The sequence below is a fragment of the Somniosus microcephalus genome, chromosome 17 (genome assembly GCF_052327205.1).
Source record: "Somniosus microcephalus isolate GS21.2 chromosome 17, FLI_Smic_1.0, whole genome shotgun sequence".
Taxonomy (NCBI): domain Eukaryota; kingdom Metazoa; phylum Chordata; class Chondrichthyes; order Squaliformes; family Somniosidae; genus Somniosus; species Somniosus microcephalus.
This window is the reverse complement of record NC_141003.1, coordinates 27,472,279-27,480,097: the sequence shown is the minus strand read 5'-3', so window position 1 is coordinate 27,480,097 and position 7,819 is coordinate 27,472,279. Positions and strand designations below refer to the sequence as shown.

Below are 7,819 nucleotides of genomic sequence, written 5' to 3'. Positions count from 1 at the left end.
TGGCAGGCGGTGACTAGTGGGGTACTGCAGGGATCAGTGCTTGGGCCCCAGCTATTCACAATATATATCAATGATTTAGATGAGGGAACCAAATGTAATATTTCCAAGTTTGCTGACGACACAAAACTAGGTGGGATTGTGAGTTGTGAGGAGGATGCAAAGAGGCTTCAAGGCGATTTAGACAAGTTGAGTGAGTGGGCAAATACATGGCAGATGCAGTATAACATGGATAAATGTGAAGTTATCCACTTCGATAGGAAAAACAGAAAGGCAGAGTATTATCTAAATGGTGATAGATTGGGAAATGTTGATATACAGAGGGACCTGGGTGTCCTTGTACACGTCACTGAAAGCAAACATGTAGGTGCAGCAAGCAGTTAGGAAGGCAAATGGTATGTTGGCCTTCATTGCAAGAGGATTTGAGTACAGGAGCAAGGATGTCTTACTACAGTTATACAGGGCCTTGGTGAGACCACACCTGGAGTACTGTGTGCAGTTTTGGTCTCCTTACCTAAGAAAGGATATACTTGCCATAGAGGGAGTGCAGTGAAGGTTCACCAGACTGATTCCTGGGATGGCAGAACTGTCGTATGAAGAGAGATTGGGTCGACTAGGCCTGTATTCACTAGAGTTTAGAAGAATGAGAGGGGATCTCATTGAAATGTATAAAATTCTGACAGGGCTAGACAGACTGGATGCAGGGAGGATGTTTCCCCTGGCTGGGGGGTCTAGAACGAGGGGTCACAGTCTCAGGATACGGGGTAGGATATTTAGGACTAAGATGAGGATAAATTTCTTCACTCAGAGGGTGGTGAACCTGTGGAATTCTCTACCACAGAAGGCTGTGGAGGCCAAGTCACTGAATATATTTAAGAAGGAGATAGATAGATTTCTAGACACAAAAGGCATCAAGGGGTATGGGGAGAGAACGGGAATATGGTATTGAGATAGAGGATCAGCCATGATCATATTGAATGGCGGAGCAGGCTCGAAGGGCCGAATGGCCTACTCCTGCTCCTATTTTTCTATATTTCTATGTTCTATTTTACCAAAGTTGGTTGCCACTGTACACTTCAGTTAATGCCATTCCACAGGAACATGACAACCTTAAAAAAGAAAAATGTGGGGTCGAAGACAGTGCTAAGAAATTATTTAATTGATTTGATTGGTCGGTTTTGTGGTACTTGCTGTTTTATGAATGGTCGCCCGCCATATTAAACACTTATGCGCCTGTCTTACACCTGTCAAACGGGCATGGCGACAACCAATTTCTAGGCCATAGTTCTCTGAAAGTGTTAGTTCAGGTACATAAAGACATAAAAAAAGGCTAACAACATTTTGGGTTTGATAAATGGGAGCTTAAAGTACAGCTTATATTCACAATGAGGAGAGCCTGGCATTATTTCCACTGAAGCAGAGACGGCTAAGAGGAGATTCAATTGAGTCTTCTAAAATGATGAGAGTAAATAGGGAAAGACTATTTCCTTTGGTTAGGAAGTCGGTGATGAGCGATCGCCAATTGAAATAGTCAGTAAGAGAGGTGAGAGAAAATGGCTTTGCGCAGTTGAAGCATAGGATGTTTTCTGTGAGGAGTGGTTGGGCCAGGGACCAATGCATCTATTTGAAACAGGGGAAGATGCAGAGACATTGGGAGAGCGCAGGGCAGCAGGATTCGTCTTGGATTGCTCCAGCAAAGAGCGGCACAGACACAATAGAATGAATGGCCTCCTTCTGTGCTGTTTAAACTTTTATGGTTCAGTGTATAAAAATGCTTGTGTGGAGCTGGTGCTAACAGCCAGTGGAATCTGAATCAGATCTGGAATGTAACACTGAAAGTGATAGTTGTTTGACAACCAGCTCAATGACTGACTACAGTCCCTCCCACTGAATAAAACTAACACCTGCTCAGCCTTCCCACCCAAATTATTAATAACGAAAGGCAACAGATCCAAATAAATCTCCAAACTTCCAGCCACCCCCCTTTGCCCGTAAATCAATTCATGCAGAAAGATTCAGCCTCCACCCCCCCCCCCCCCGCCTTGCACAATGTCTCCCCTCAGCCAATGGGAAAGCGCGGCGCGGTGACGAGCCGGGCGGGCGGGCGCGCGCTAAAGGTGGCCGCGCGCGGGGGGTGCGCGCATTGTGCCAGGTGAGAGCGCAAGCGGCGGATCAGCAGCGGCCCCGCTCCCCAGCACAGGTAAGGCAGCCCATCCGCACTTGCTTCCTTTGCCCTCTTGCTCATTCCTGCCTTTTTATTAACGAAATGTGTTGCAACGGTGTGAATGTAAAGCATTAGTGCGAAGAGGCAACAGAAGCTTTTCTGCAACTTTTATCTTTTACTGAAAGGGAAGCAATGTCTGCACAGTTATGATTTAGCACATCATACTTTTCACTCGTGCTGATTTAAGTTTTTGTAGCTGGAGATGGGCGAACAGGCAATCACCAAGACTCCGGGCAAACTGCAGCCTGAAAAACCCACACATAGATTCAGATCTAAACTTTAGGTTAAGATTCAATGACCTGGTTTTATTTCAGGAGTCAGATCAGTGATTAGTTCATTAATTTTTTTCTGTGGGAAGTGCTTTGAAATTGAATTATTCAGGGTTTTTTTTCTCCCAAAAGAAACTGGGATTGCACAGGCAAATGTTATGCTACCTGTTGTGTGATCATTTTGATTACATTTTTGCATATTGTTTATTAACAGCACTGAGCATGAAATGGTACAGAAAATGCATCAGGGCATAATTAATGACTTTGATGAGATGGAAGTCCTAAACCGGCTTAAAGGACTCAGAACTAATAACCCCCCCCCCCCCCCCACCCCACACCACCAGGCGTAGATGTTATTTATCTCAATAGGGTAAGACAGACCCAAGAGATTTATGAGGTGTTGCTAATGGTTACGAGGGAATCACTGGACCCTGGGGAGGTACCGGTAGATTGTGCTGCCCAAGTTCAAAAAGGAATGGCAAATCCTACATGGGCAATGACAGACCCATTAGTCTCACTTTTTCTGTGTAAACTAATGGAATCATCAGGAGTGAACTTGAGGATTATCTGTAAAACCATAACCTTGTAAACAGCAGTCAGCATGGCTTCGCAAGGGGAAGACCCCATCTGACAAACCTCCGAGAGTCCTTTTTGGGCAGTGACAGCCCAAGTGGACTGACATGGTTTACCTAGATTCCCAAAAGACACTTGACGAAGTTCCACACAGTTAAACCCAAAACTGTAAAATCTTGGATATAAACAGAAAATGCTGAAAATACTCAGCAGGTCAGGCAACATCTGTGGAGAGAGAAACAGAGTTAACGACCTTAGAAGTGCGTTCGGTGTGGGGAGGGAGGAGTTATGGATATGCAGAGCAGCAGGATGGGAGAGATGGCTGTCGGGGGTTCTAGTGGGTGGGTTGGGGGAGATCGCAGGCGGCGGAGGAAATGGTGGTCAGGGGCGGAGCGGATGGTGGTTGGGGATGGAGCAGATGGTGGTGGAGGGGGGTCCGATCACGGGGGTGTGGTGATGGCGGGGGGAGGGGGTGCGAGATTGTGGTGAGCGCATCCAATCCTGGGGGGGTGGAGAGTGATGGTGGTCGGGGGGTTGGGAGTGATGGTGGTCAGAGGGGGGGTCCGATCGCGGGGGGTGGGTCCGATTGCTGGGTGGCGGTTTACGGGTAAGCTTGTTGAGCCTGGAGGAAACATTCCTGCTCCCCTTGGCCCACAAGCAATGCTGTAAAGGCACTTACCTTATGGATTCAGCCCTTCTCGCTTCCTTTTACCTGCCGGGTTTCCTGAGGTCTGGGAAAGCCGTCCGGCTGTGGTTAAAAATAGTAAAAACTGTTAAAATGGTGGCACACAGCCTCCTTAAAAGGTTTCAACGCTAGACCCACCTGCGAGCGGATTAGTTGCCCGCCCCTCACCCGCCTCTGTTAAAACCGGAAGTAGGCGGGTTGCGTTCCTGTTTTAAGATTTTTTTAACTTTTTAACCTCCCATCCGAACCAAGCCCACTCGTTTTGGAGAGTTAAAATTCCCCTCCCTCCACCGCTTCAGGTCTGTGACCTTTCATCAGACTGAAACGTTAACTCTGTTTCTCTCTCCACAGATGCTGCCTGACCTGCTGAGTATTTCTAGCATTTTCTGTTTATGTTTGAGATTTCCAGCTTCTGCAGTATTTTGCCTTTTGTAAAACCTTGGAAATGGTGTATAGTGAATGAAGTTAAGAGACTTGGAAATCTTGCTAGACTTGAGACTTAATGGGTTGAACTTGGGGGCGGGGAAGCAAAACAGGTGGAATCACTTTTACTGCCCGTTAGGACATGCCCGATATTCAGTCCTATTGAAGTCAGTGGAGACTTGTCATAATAATGGCCGACCGATGCTGAACCACCTGTTTTGTGTCCCCGTCCATGTCCAATTTCACCCCCGCTGTGTCCAACTCGTGCAGAGCAGCAATCTGCAATGCCAAACCTAAACTTCTCTTGGAATGTGGGTCACGCTGGCATGGCCACATACTCTATCCATTCCTCGTTGCCCTGAGAAGGTGCTGCCGAGCCTTCTCCTTGAAAGGCATCAGTCCTTGTGGTGATGTCCCTCCCGCAATGACATTGGATAGTGAATTTCAGGGTATTGAACCAGTGATGGTGAAGGAATGATGATATATGTCCAAATCAAGATGGCGTGTGTCTTGAAGGTGATGGTGTTCTCACAACATTGCTGCTCTTGTCATTCTCATTGCTAGCAGTCACAGGGGAGGGAGGAGATGTCAAAGTAACCTTGGTTACTCTTGAACTACATCACCAAAACAGTAGAATACAAATCACGGAAGTAATGATTAAACTGTACAGAGATCCAGTCCGACTGCACCTTGTGCTGTGTACAGTGCTGGGCTCCAAGAAACCAAATCAAATGCTGGAGGCTATGCAGAGAAGAGCCACAAGGCTAATTCCTTATGTAAAAGATCTAAGTTATAAGGAAAGACTGCAGAAATCAACGTTTTAGCTTAGAAAGGAGGTGCCTAAGAGGCAATCTTGGAGTTATACATGGTTGTTAAAGGTATGGAAAAAATTGAATCTGGAATATTACTTTAAATTAAATTGAGTAGGATAAGGGAATGCCAGTTCAAATTAGTGAAAGGTACATTTAAGATTGATATCAGAGTTCTTCACACAGAGTGATCAACACATGGAATGGACTTCCAGATTGACTAATCTGCCCTGGAATCATTGAAGAAACAATTAGATGCTGCAGTGGGGGAGTGTAAGGTCTTTCTGGCCGGATGAACTGAAATGGGTTGAATGGCCTTCCTTATTCGTAATGATCTTGTAAGATTGCTTTTTGTAAGTGCGATCTTGCTTCCATTGCTTTCAATGGAGAAGAAAGTACCTGAGTCCTGTCTCCCATGAGCTAATGAACTTGCCAATTAAAAAATAATAATTCTTGCACCCCCAAAATAAACATGTACAGATTAATTTTGAGATCACATGCAGATCCAGGAAAATGATGGCCATCTTGGCCTCAGATCACGCACCATGATGCTGAAACAAATGCTAACATTACAACAATAAAGCTACTTTTCTTGTTAAAAAGAGAAACTATAGTTAAAATTCTTTGCTTTACCACATTTGTTCCAACCATCACTTTTAAGTTGGGAGAAACAAGCTTCCAAATTGCAGGGATTTTTAGCCAGAAAGTCAGAAGAATGTTGACTGACATGGTTGTATCTACTAAATAAGCAGGTCAATCTCTGATGCATTTTTACAGGTCAAACAGGAAGAGGCAGCCAGTGAACAACCAACTCATCACCGTCAGTGAGTTAAAAGTTATTGTAAAATGTAGGGTGTATTTCATGAGTATTTACTTGGTGCAAGGGTATAACTTTTAAACTTGGGCAATGTATAAGTTGTTACAATATAGGGGACGCAACTTGTGTTGTTTTACACTTGGGAACAAATAGTTCTCATTAAACACCATGGATAAATTTTCCTTTTTACCACCTGGGCATTAGGCATCGCCTGAGCGGAACGTGGAAAGGAATGTCTGCTGGGGCAGATCCCACACAACCATACAGAATCCGTTGGACTTTCCTTCCACTGGTTTCAAAGGAAGGAAAACGCAGCAGGATCTGTTCTGGAATGCGATTCTCCTTGCCAGATTTTCCTTTCTGCGATCCGCCCAGGTGATGTTTAACAGTATGCATTCAAATCTACTCCCATGACTTGACTTGTGCCATTAACTGTCGTCGTGGCGCTCTGGTGTTGTCTGTGCAAGTGTAGCTAAATAGGTGTGACTATGTCATGCATAACATTGTCACAAGTTTGATTACTTGATTTGCTATTGCACGATATACATTCTTAAGGCGACTAGGAATAAGCAATAAATGCCAGCCTTGCCAGCAATGCTCGCATCCCATGAATTAATTTTTTAAAAAAGTATTGTATTCCTATGCAGCCTTTTTCTCAGTTTTGAAAAGTTGGACCCAAAATATTGAACTTTAAATAATATGGCCCAGAAATTCGGATCAGGGGCTTCCCGCAGGTGCAAGCCCCCGACCTACACTTAACCTAGCGCGCCGACATTTGAGGCCTGGGCCTGCGTGGATTTCCTGTCTGTGGCCCGCTCCAGCTCCCGGCGCGCTGTGCTTGCGTGATCCAGCGGCGTAGTTAGTTCGATGCGTCGGCTGGGATCACGTGAGCACTGGGCAACCAATCGGAGGTTGCAAAAGTTCATTCATGAGTTTGATAGTAAGAACTGTCAAACTCATGAAAACTCCGGGTGCCCAAAACAGTACTTAAACTTTAAATAAAAGTTTAAAAAATCCCACTAATTAAATGAACTATTAATAACTGTAAAAAACTAATTTAAACAATTAATCAAATTTTTGAAAAAAATAATTAAAAAAAAAATCAGGTCTAAAAATACACTTACCTTACTGTAAAGTCTTTAAAAATAATAAACCTGTGGAAAAAAATTTCTAACTTTAATTAATAGACCACTTCCCTTTTAAAACTAAGTACTTACGTCTGGTTTTTAAATGTGCAAAAAGTACAGGCCTTCGCGCACGGGCAAACCTGTCAAAAAACCGGAAGTTCAACGCGCACGCGCTGCCTCATACGTCGCACGCGTTTCACCTCTTAACCCCTTCGTTCAGGGGACCGGAAGTGCCGTTTTCCCGCGCATGCGCTGTGCATGCAAGAAACTGGCACTTCCATCGGGTCCACGCGTGGGTAAAGATCACTTGCTCTCAGATTGTGCCTTCACCTGCTGAACATCTGGATAATGGTAGTGAGCCCAGAGGTCAAATCAAAACCCTCGTCAGGGCGTTTAGCGTGCTGGATTTTTCACATGCCCTCGCATGATCTCTTTGTCTTCAGAAAATAGTCAAGTAAACACTATCAGACTATGGCTTAGCCTATAAACTACCAAACAGATTTATTAACAAAAAATAGATAAGTAAACACTAGACATTGTTTGACTTGTACACAACAAATAACCAGCTTAGGAATCACATTGCCTTTCCAGCAATTTAGTGTGGAAGAATGAATGCCAAATCCAAATTTAAACTGTATACGTATATGAAAACAACTATGAATTCTTTCCTCATTTAATATGAAGGATTGTGTCCCATTTGGAGACGTAGGGTAAATTTTGCATCAGCAACAGGTTCATAGCAGCTCAAGCCTGAATATCCCAGCACACCCACTTTCAGCAGATTGCCTGCTGTCTCCAGCAGCTCTCGCAGGGCAGTCTCGGAGAACTGTGCCCCGGTAGTCCTGGGACTCGATTGGCTCAATTTTGCCAGGCTCTAGGAGGCGGGATTGGAGGC

At 44.7% G+C, this 7,819-nt stretch overlaps 1 long non-coding RNA gene across 1 annotated transcript in view; it reads left to right on the top strand.

The window, feature by feature from the left end:
* Positions 1–2,089: 2,089 nt before the first annotated feature.
* LOC147105594 (uncharacterized) overlaps positions 2,090–7,819 on the top strand; it is an 8,133-nt gene continuing 2,403 nt past the window's right edge. The window contains exons 1-2 of the long non-coding RNA XR_015081518.1: positions 2,090–2,197; positions 5,758–5,804. This is a non-coding gene — a long non-coding RNA (uncharacterized LOC147105594). The remainder of the gene's footprint in view (positions 2,198–5,757; positions 5,805–7,819) is intronic.